The following is an 11,624-nucleotide window of genomic DNA, read 5'->3' on the forward strand; positions in this document are numbered from 1 at the left end:
AAAATATAAACATCGCACTGCACAAATACTAGAATATGCATAATTTAACAGAGAAGTTTCCAAATAATTGACAGTAGGAATGAGATTTTTATTAAGGAACCATCTAGGTAATGAAACTTTTTCTTTTTTATATATCCTCATATCACCACTTTCACTAAAATGCAATGTTTTAAAATTAAAAAGGGCTCAGCTCCTCCTCTCCCTCAGAAGACATATGTGGAGATCCCCACAGGGAGAAAACAGCAGTGCCTGAAACCAAGCAATAGCAGACCTGGTTCTGATCTAGCTTTGGCTGAGATGAACCACCAGGTTTGATAGGTTATGCTTCACGTACATGACATGAGGCTACAGAGATCTCTCACCCGGAAAGAATAGATATTACTGCAAACACATGCCTGAAATTGCTGAAGATTCATGAAGCTGTAATCTTGCTGCAAGTCACAGGCCATCTGCCTTCACATAGTTAAATCTGAGAGATTTTAATAAAGAAGTTACAACATATATTTAAACCCTTTTGCAGACATTACAAGGAAAGCCAGCTGATCTTGTCACTACACTAATGCCTCAGAACATGACTTCAGTTGGTGATTCCAGGCTGACCACCTCCATCTAATGTTACAAGCAGCAAGGGCCACCTGAGAAATCCTTTATCAAAATGCCCTTGAAATTATGTTATATCCACTGGTCAAGGCCAATTTTTTTCCTTATGAAACACATACAAGACAGTCAAAAGGACAATTTACTTAAACCAGTAAGTAATAATATCTGCAATGATTTACTGCAATAGTAGAACAACACGCATATTTGAGAGAAGAGTATCTTCTCATCTAGGTTACAACACTCTTTAAAATAGAGCCAGAACAGCATTCAGGTCCCTTTGGTTGCAGTGAATAGTTTGAAGGTTGAAATTACATTCTCTGTCGATCACTGGAAGACAGGCATAAGGACAGACTATTGAAAAATTTCACAGTGTCCTTTTGGCTGCCTTCCAGTCCCATCTCCAAGTGGCTGCTATTCTGTTTAATGTAACTGGAGTCTACCCTTAGGATGAGTATCTTTCTTCCTGACAGTTTTTGTTCTTTTTCAGGTCAGGGAAACAGCCACAGACCAACAAAGACTGCGTCTCCCCAAGCCTCCATCGAAGGGCTTGGAAATGGAACAAACAACATGGCCAAAACACTGCTGCACGACCGTCTAGCAAATGAGTTTCTCTACGGTTTCACTGAAAATGCAGAGGATATAATAGCTGAGGTTAGGATAATCCCAGAAACTTAAATCTTTTCAATTGAAAAGCATTTCTAACAGCAATGAGTTTTGAGAGAAATTTGTTCCATAGCTGCAATACATGGTGACCAGTCCGAAATAGATACTATACTGCTAAACGATTGTAAGCTATAGCTGATTCTTGTAGATAACAATGTGGGTATTTTTAATAGAGACCACAGGCTAAACTGGCTGTCTGGTTGCATGTAAGAGCTTCATACTTTTAACCAGGGATTCCAGAACAAAACCCAACCTGCTTGAATAGTCTTCAAAACCTTCACACATAAAAGGTTAAATAAATTCTCTATGTGGATAGTCCTGGGTTAATTGCTAATGTAACTATGCACTGTTTGTACTGACCAGATATGAAAGATATGGCAGTGCACAGGTTCAAAAGCATGGCTTAAAAAAGTAAACTCACAATAACATCGATCTGTGTCTAACGTACAGTGCCCTTGGGGCATATGCTATACATATAAGGATTGTTTTTCATGGCTACTGGCTTCAAAATTAGCCAAGCCTCTAACTGAACAATTTCTGTTAGCTGAGCTACAAGCTCTCCTGGCCATCAGGCTTAGCCAATTACCAATGCTCCTTGCAGACTTTTGTCCTGCTCTGCACTGCAGATGTTTGTGCAGCACAGAGGCTCTGATGTACACAATAAATTGGCACCTTCTGCTTGTTGTATCTGCAAGAAGCAAAACACTAAAGGGTTTGGCAGACATTTATGCTCCCCAAAATAGCCCAGGCTGATTCACATTTACCCCGACTCACATAACTTATCACAATCACATTACTTTCAGCAAAAGCATCAGTTAAGAGGAATTTGTGTCAGGGACACAAGCAAAGAACTATTCCATTACAGCATGTCTGTGCTGGGAATTTGTTACCATCTTCAGCAATTCCCTGAGGAAATGTCAACAGCAACACCACAAAAAGCAAACATATTAGTTTGTCTAAATATTAAGAAGAGCCTGAAACAGTTTCTAAAATGTCAACAAGAAAACCACACTCAAAACCAGCATGATTTCTTTTTGTTGCAAACATAAATAGTCCTTATGCTAGTTTGGAGAGCAAATGATGGAGAGTCAGCATGGATATCAGAGTGGAGCAGAGATTCCCTCGTCACACTATGCAAGGAACATATTAATCATGCAAACAGAAGGTCTTTTGAGGAGAAGAAAAGAAGATATCTCTCTTTGGGATAAGAGAAGTAAATGTGTAAAGATCTTGCTTTTAGAAAAAGAGGAAAGACTAAGGGGATGGCTAATACTTGCCAGTTACTGGGTTACCGTAGTATCTTGCACTTAACATATTGCTTATTTCTTTTACATACTGCATAACACAGTCACAAGACTCTAGTATTGACAACTGCAGTAACGAACCCCACTTTCCAAACATACAACACTCTTCAGAAACCTTCCACACTTTATAATATGTTAATCATTACTAGATACTTCAGTATTTTATTATATAATATATATTTTATCATTATTATTTCTCATTATCGTCATTGTGTGGTAATTAGCAGTGCTGCACTTGTTGCGCTCTTTTTTATTGCAAATAAGCCCATATAAAATCAGCTGGAAGCTCATTACCTCTGTCCTCTGCACTTAAGAAGCAACATTCGCCTGCATATCAGAGAGCAAAGGGCCACAGACCTCATCCTTTCCATCTGGAGAGGAGAGAAAGGCTGGAATGTGGAAAAGGAGGTACACCAACTACAACTAATACCCAGTACCAACAGACCTGAGTAAAATTCTATGAAAACTGTAAATCTAAGTAGGAAGTGGCTTTATCGCATGGAAATAGAAACCAAGTTGCAGTCAGTTTACTGTCCTTTCTTCAAGGCTTGTTTATTACCTTGCAAAAATCTGGCAGAGCCAATCACCTGCAATATTCTAGATAATCCCACAGGATTCTCCCTCCTCTAACCAGCAGGAGCCAAGACCTCCTTGAGCTCCCCCTTCACTAAGTCTCTTTCTGTTACACCCAGCTCTCCACAACCAGGTCTAACAGACAAACCCTGTTTAGCCCTGTTTAAGCTAAAACTTCTCTAGCATGCCTCAGCCTTCCTGGAAAGTGCCAAGAGAGAACACAAGGCCTCCAGTATAGGTTAGGCAATAAAATACTTTTACCCCTGGTTCTCCCACTTGAGAGTCTGGCAAACAGAACGTTATCTGATTCTTCTAACATCAATTACCAAGAGGTTGCAACACTTAGCTCCTTCAGGTTCAGTAGTTTGTTTGCTATTGCCTTTACAAATAAGGACAGAACTTAACAAAGTATAAGTGTGCAGTTGTGCTTGAAATATTTTAGGAATTTGTCATCTAAAAATTAAAATAAATTCACTGTTAATAATAAAATATAGTTATTCTGTCATTACGAGTTTCCATGCTTACACATCTCCAATGATTAACAGATTCTCTTTTTTTTTTTTTCTCTTTTCCAAACAAGCACAAGAATATTTTTCATTGCTAGAACACTTGAGCTAGAAGCTGAAAGTCAGGTTAGATGCTTACTCATCAATTTGTAATTAGGATTTGCAGGTCAGGTTCTGCCCCCGTGTCAGCTGTCAAGTTACTTTTTACTGCAGCCATGTTAAACACACACCCACATCCACACCCTGTATTTATACTCAAAAATGTAACTTCTTTCATCCATGGGAGTTTAAAGGTCACTGGACAGGAAGAGGACAGGTTGGGAACAGGAGTAAGCGTGGCTCTCCACTTGAATTTGTTCTAATGAAAGTGGACAAGAAATGCACTCACCATCCTCACAGCTGCCAACGTCTTACCCTAAACAGGAACAAAACCCATACTCATGACTCTTGTGAAAGGCAGATACGATCATTAAAATAAAGAAATTTCTATCTTTTCGCTTTGAAAGACTCCCCAGTGTACACTTTGGAATTAAAAGTATTAAGAAAAAACATTATTCCAGCTCAACAGGCAGTAATCACAGAGCAAAGAGCTCTCCAGTTGGTGCTCACATTCATGATGAAATAGTGATCTCGGAGGAAAAAAAAAGCTGATACTCGGCATCAGTTTCAGGGGATAGAAGGAACTCTCCCTCCCCTGTCACACAAATGGATGCTGTAACTCTTCTGGATCCTGCTGATAACATACGCTCCTGAGGCATTTTCTGTTATCATCACAGACAGCACAGGCATGCTATGCCAGCCATCTCTAGTATTCCCGATTTCCTATAAAACCCACAGGGTTCTACATGTTTAATCTGCTTTCTGTCTTCAAATGTGGGTTACTAATTTTGAGAATTTAAGGGAATGTACTTAATTCAAAGGAGGTTTATGAGCATTCTTACTCATAAGGTGTTTTGCAGATGAGTTATTTCACAGAGAAGACCCCTGTGAATAGAGTAAGGCAAAGATTATTTTCTTTCACAGCTGTCCCCCTCAAACCTCTAATTCCCACTAGAATAGATAGAATATGCCCGGGACAAAGCCTCTGTTACTATTCAAGCCTGTTCCTACCTGTGACCACGACAAGAAGTTCTGCTGCAAGGACAGCTGGCAGCTGAGGCAACACAGTCCCAACACACAGCTAGGGCAAAATGTGAAGTTATAAAAATACTGAAAAGGCTTCATATTTTTAAAGCAAGTCTCCATTTAACCACGTTTAACCTCATTATCATCCATATAACATACTCCACTTTCTCTTTGGAAGGAGATGCATTGGTCCCACAAGATTCAGCCATCCTTTTTTTGAATTAGTAAGGATTTCTTTCAGGGCCCATAGGGAAAGCCCTGAAACATATGAAGGAAAACAACTCTGCTATTCAGCGAAAGAACAGCACAGAAGCACAAAAGATGCTCTCACTTTGTGAGTGGTTTTGCTTAAAGCAGGACAGAAACCCAGAATGGCCAGGGAAGGGCTATCGAGCGACAGAGGAGGGACAGAAAAGGTGGGAGACAGGCCTTTGATACCAAGGCATGTTGTGATGCCTTTTATCTCCAGTGCTGGAGATACTGGACCCAGCACTGAAACAGATCGACTGCTACTGCACACTGACATCAGTGTAAATCACTACAGCACAATAAGCTTTACCATGACATCTACGAGAATGATTTCAGATTCAGTATTAAAACTGCATAGCGCCTCTAACCTCAGACCCCTGCAGCTTCACTGGTTTTTGACAGGGTTGTACAGATGCAAGTTTAGGCGATGATGAGTCTGTATTACTTTCTCTTCCCAGCTGTGCTGGGCGACAAGATTACAGCCTCAAGACTTGCCAGCTTAGCTGACCATTCTGCACATCATTTCAGCCATAAATGGTCTTGGGCTAAATCTCTTTTTGCAGAAAGTGTTCAGGGAGTGACACCCAGAAGCTGGAGAAGAATCAGAAAAAGCTGTTTACCTACATCCATGCGTGGAGTCTGGCCACTCTTCTGAATTTGGAAACCTCCTTGTTGCTAATTGTTATTTCTGAATTTTGCCTAAAAACAAACCAGAATTTACAAACATTGTTTCCCTTTCTAATTGTAGGGTTTTATGAAGCATCATGTAACATCCACGATATCACAAACCTCATCAACTGACATTACGGGCAGGTACAATAGGTGTAAACTCACAAGGGAAAAAAAGCACAACTAAAAGAAAAATACTAGTATTTTATTGACTTCTATTTGAGGAAAGTTGGTTTTGTCCCCAAATGTTTCCTGTTACTCAGTTTATTCACTGTAATGTGAACAACACTTGAAGCTCTGTTGATCAGTGTTATCATTGTCGATATTTTCACATTAGCTTATATGGGTTTAGCATTATTCTTAACTTGATTCTTCAAATGTGCTTTCAGAGGACAAGTCATTACACTAAGGATTTTATTATGCACAGCCACATTAAAATTATTTTTCGGATTTTCCATTATCTCATTGAACCTTCTAGAACAATGTCGGCTTTCATCAAGTATTCTGAAAACTAAAGTCAGACTTTGCACTGCTTTTTGTTACATACACAAATAATGCAAAATTGAATCAGATTTTCTTCAATTTAGAAAGAATAGGAGTCTATTATTGAAATTTTAGGTTGGGCACCAGCATAAAGATGTACAAGGGAATATAGGCAAGGATATCCAACAGGACTGAGTTTCCTCTTCTTCACCTGCTCTCGTCAGAACATGTACTCAGGAACCAGTAAAGCTAACCCTTCCGATGGATAATACCAATGCACCTCACATCCAAGGAACTTTCTTTTCAGTGGCCGAGGAACACATTTGCTGGAGCCCATCAACACTCTGCAAGAGAACAACCTCCAGCCTCAAGTCCAATGAGTCTGGCCAGGTAATGGACAGGCAGTTAGTTAAGTCTGTGTCAAAGCAGTTGGGGAATACATACATCTTTATAAATATGTATTTTTTATTGAGGTTTCCAGTTCACTTACTAAAGCTCAATTCAGTCAGTATGGCAACTGCTATATGAAATTGAGTTATGGGTCAGCAATCAGGGCTGAATCTACCCTTTGCATACTAAGTACCACTACATTTTAACAAGCAAGTTAGCCAGATCAACAGATTTTTGGGCAACAGCCTGAGAGTTAACTACTGAAGTTCTGGGCCAAAAAAATCCCACTGGTAAAGGAGATACTGGTGCTGTCCAGGAGTAGGCTTGGGCTGATTCTTCACTGAGGTCACTGTGTGTTTGGTACACACTTAGCTCTGTAAGAAGAGCCTGCCTTGTGTGATCCACAAGTCTTGAAGCCAATAGGCAATGTTATCTTTACGACTTAAGACTTGATTTAAATTAAGACCTGTTTAGTTGATTTTCCCAGCCAATCAACATATATTTAATCAGCTTTACATCATCACTGTGCCTTGAAGTAGTGAACATAAGGTTTTGGAGCTGCTGGCTGGAGACCTAAACAGCTATGTACTGATAGGAGAAAGAGTATAGGTTGCAACCCCAGCTCATTCTGGAGTTACTACTCTATGAGTAGCCTTTGATGGCCGTACCTCTGCCATCTCTATTTCTGCTTATTGGACTCTGCCTGTCTTGCTAGAGGGGACAAGAAGACTTACCAAAACCTGGAATAATTCTGTTTCTGTCGATTCCACCAGTTATGGTTTAAAAAACAAACAAACAAAACAACCAAAAAACATGACCACCACATTGGCTAGGACTCCCGATTTGGGCAAAACTACTGACTCCATATAAACAGGTTTTGTGACCTTTGGTACCAAGTTCCTGTTTCCACAGCATTTAACTATATTAGTAATTCTAAACATGGGAAAACTGCACCTCTGTCCATCAAAGAACACCTCCCAGTAAGTCAACCAGGTCTGCTGTTTCTCCAAGACTGGAACGCTGAAATGCATTACAGCATACCTTCTGTCTCCCACCATAACAAGAAGAAAAAAATTTCCAGTATGTTATAAAGATATGGGTTACATAGGTTAATCTTTATATACAGTTAGGAGTCAGACAAGACTACTTATTGCCCTAGAATGAGTACAAGGGTAAAAACACAAAGGTTAAGGACACATTAACTGCATATCCAAGATACAGCATTAATACTCTCAATTCATAAGAGTGTTGTTACATAAAACTGTTCAAAAATATGGCACATCATTGTAGAATCACAGAACAATTTAGGTTTGAGGGGACCTTTGGCACTTACCTGCTCTAATGCCTTGCTCAAAGCAGGGCCAACTTTGAAGACAGATCTAACTCTGAAGTCAGGACAAGACAAGGCCTTGTCCAATCAACTCTTGTGTATCTCCAAGGAAGGACATGGCCAGCAGGTCAAGACAAGTCATTATTTCCCTCTATTCAGCACCAGTGAGACTGTATCAGAGTACTGTGTCCAGCACTTTGGACTCCCCAGTGCAAGAAAGACATTGACAAACTGGAGCCAGAAGAACTGGTTCCTCCAAACAGTAGCAACTGTTTTTCTCCAATACCAGTACCAAAGAAAATCAATATCAATTTCTGACCAATCCATTAGAGACACTAGCCTTTTTTGCCATTGGAAAATATTGTTCCTTAAGGTTCTGAGGAATAATTATGTATTGGGGCCAGAGGTATAGTTGCCATTTCTGATAGTCAGTTTCTGGTTGTCTCAATCCAAAATTTGAATTTTCTATTAAAGTTACATTCCAAACAGAGCTATTGGATTTTAAACCTGATGCTCCCAAACAAGTATACTTCTTGCCTTGCATATTAACTTTTATTCCCAAGTCCTGACCAAATTTGTATGTTTAGAGCTTCCTGGATGCAGTTTTGAAGTACATTAAGTCCTTATATAAAAATGCAGCATGGGGACATACAATTTGTTTCAGTGTCACAGTCCCCCTTCAAATGTCACAGAGAACTCTCACCATGAATAACTTGTACCTGTCTCAAGGGGATTTTCATAGGTATTACAGGAAACAAATCAGCCTTAAGCAATGCCCTTGTGCAAAATATCACATTTTTATTCATTCCTGTACACCTTCAAACTTCTGCTACATGGCATACGTAATTTATGTGCAACAGTCCCTGCTTCTTTCTCAACATACTAACACTCAGATACTCACAGAATGAAACAGCTGCATGTACCAAATTATGTTGTTAAGAGTTACATTAGATTCAACACAATACACATTTTAGTTTGGAATATTTTTTATCATCCTCTGTGTGAGAAAAATAGTACAATATAGCACTACTAAAAATTTCTACAAATATCCAAACAATATAGCAGTACCAGCAGTATGTTGTCAGTCAGGATGGCCGAGCGGTCTAAGGCGCTGCATTCAGGTTGCAGTCTCCCCTGGAGGCGTGGGTTCGAATCCCACTTCTGACAACTCCCTTTTGGGGCTACACCTGGCTGCCGAGCAGTCACCAGCTCTGCTCCTCAGGGTTCAATTCTAAGGTCTGTTCTGTTCAATATAGTTACCAACAATCTGAATGCAGGAGTTGAATGCACCAGTAGCAAGTTTGCTGATCATACCAAACTGGGAGGTGCTCTGGACTCTCTTGAGGGACAAGAGGCTTTGCAGAGGGATCTAGACAGGTTGGAGCCTTGGTCTATGATTAATGGAATGACATTTAAGAAGCTGAAATGCTGGATTCTGCATCTAGGACAGCGTATAGCCAGCCACAAGTATAGACTGGGACAGTGAGCCCTGCCAGCCCCAAGGGCAAACCCCACCCTGAGGTGCATCAAAGAGCATAACCAGACAGAAGAGGTGGTTGTCCCGCTGTGTTCAGTGTTGGTGCGGCCTCACCTTGAGTGCTGTCTGCAGTTCTAGGCCCCACAGTTTAAGAAGGCTGTGAAGGTCCTTCAGTGTGTCCAGAGGAGAGCAACACAGCCGGTGAACGGGCTGGAAGGCATGTCCTGTGAGGAGCGGCTGAGGACTTTGGGCTTGTCTAGTTTGGAGAAAAGGAGGCTGCGGGGCGACCTCATTGCTCTCTACAGCTTCCTGAGGAGGGGATGTGGGGAAGGAGGTGCTGAGCATTTCTTCCTGGGATCCAGGGATAGGATGTGTGTGGGAATGATTCAAAGCTGCACCAGGGGAGGTTCAGACTGGACGTTAGGAAGCATTTCTTTACCAAGAGGGTGGTCAAACACTGGAACAGGCTTCCTAGAGAGGTGGTCGATATTGCAAGCCTGTCAGTGTTTGAGAGGCATTTGGACAATGCCCTTAATAATATGGTTTAACTTGGTCAGCCCTGAAGTGGTCAGGCAGTTGGACTAGATGATCGTTGTAGGTCCCTTCCAACTGAACTATTATATATTCTATTCTTTTCTATTCTAGTCTAGTCTAGTCTACCTTACTCTAGTCTATTGTATTCTATTCTAAAAATAATGGGATTTTAAATTAAAATGGGAGATCTAATTGCCTCAGCCTAAAGAAGAGAGCAAATCAGAATCCAATGAAAATCTGGTGGGGTTTCTGCTTCCTACCCACTGCCATGCCTGCACTAGCCCTGCATCTTCCCTGCACTAGCTCTGATGATGGATGTGAGGCTATACGTCTCACTGATGTAGCAAGAAACCTGAAGGCTGTGGCACTTGCTTAAGTAGCAAGAGCAGGGAAGTGAGTGGAGCAGAGCATGAGAAGGAGAAGCCAGAACCTCCCTTGCTCCCCTTTTTGCCAGAGGTGAGCTGTTATTTTGGCTCCAGATGTTTCCTAAAACTACAGTTTCCATCTCAAAACTAGTTTTGGGCTTTTTTTATTTTAACTTGCTATCCCAAATACTTTGGATATTGCATTATGTTCTTGTTCCGCTAAAATTTAAACACCTCTGAAAAGCATGTATGAATCAGTAAATGAATTAAATTTGCATGTTACATATTTAGACTTAAGTACACATTAAGTGACATTCTGGAATACAAAGTTTTTCTGAAAAACAAGATCACAAACATCAGTCACAAGAACAGTCATTCCCATGAATGAAGTGGAAGACTAGTATTTTTAGCACCATAAGGTGTAAATGTTAAATATCCAGTACTGCAAACACTCAGCAGACATGCCATAATGTCCTCTGAACACATGTAGCACTAGATCATTATACATTTGCAGCTAAAAAAGATGAATTAATGAATTATTCCAGAGAAAGAAAAAGACTGCTTTAATTATGTGATATTAACACAGACTCTGACAAAGGTAAGTAATGCTTTCCATCCCCAAATGCTACCAAACATTCCTTGAGTAGAGTTGCTTACCTACCCAAAATACTTATCTACCATACCTTGTGTACAGAAGATATATATCTGGTTTTCTCCAGAACCTTAACCCATGGGTTGATGTTAACTCATCTGTTCTTACTAGGCAAGCAGCACTACAGTCCATCAACATATACAGAGATGTTTTGCAAACATCCTCACAGAAAGCAATGTTAAGATCACCGTCTCCTGAACTGTTAATGCTAAATCAATATTTAATTCCATGTTCCAGAGAGCAATTCTACCAGTACTGGAATTCTGAAAGCAGCACATTTGCCCGCTATGAATGCACAGCAAGTCTGGCGTGTTTGGGTCTGCCAGACATACAACAAAATCAATAGGCAGCTGCCTAAAGCAATAATCCACAACTGTAAGTTGCAGGGTGCAAGGTTGGCTGGTCTTCCTGTGGATGAAACCTGAAATCAGCATCCTGGCTGTTTATAGTCTTCAAAGTCCCACCAAAACGATTTACAATAGTAGTATATTATCTATCTTATACAGGCATCAATCCAAGCATTATTAGAAGTTATTTGATCTAAATTGATAGTGTAGATTCTTCCTAATATTTGAGGGAAAAAATATAACACAGAGAAAGAGAGAGAGATAAAAGCTGTGAAATAATCGTATGTACAAGCAGAACAGCAACTTTGAAGTCTAGAACCTTTTAGCTTCAGTTCTGTTTAGCATCTTCATTGATGA

The 11,624-nt window shown here is 40.3% G+C and overlaps 1 non-coding gene across 1 annotated transcript; it reads left to right on the forward strand.

The window, feature by feature from the left end:
- The first annotated feature begins 8,976 nt into the window (after positions 1-8,976).
- Positions 8,977-9,059, forward strand: TRNAL-CAG. Its single transcript has one exon. It is a non-coding gene; the product is annotated as a tRNA-Leu (tRNA).
- Positions 9,060-11,624: the final 2,565 nt, after the last annotated feature.

This window comes from Cariama cristata, unplaced genomic scaffold (genome assembly GCF_000690535.1).
Source record: "Cariama cristata isolate BGI_N322 unplaced genomic scaffold, ASM69053v1 scaffold27099, whole genome shotgun sequence".
Classification (NCBI taxonomy): Eukaryota; Metazoa; Chordata; class Aves; order Cariamiformes; family Cariamidae; genus Cariama; species Cariama cristata.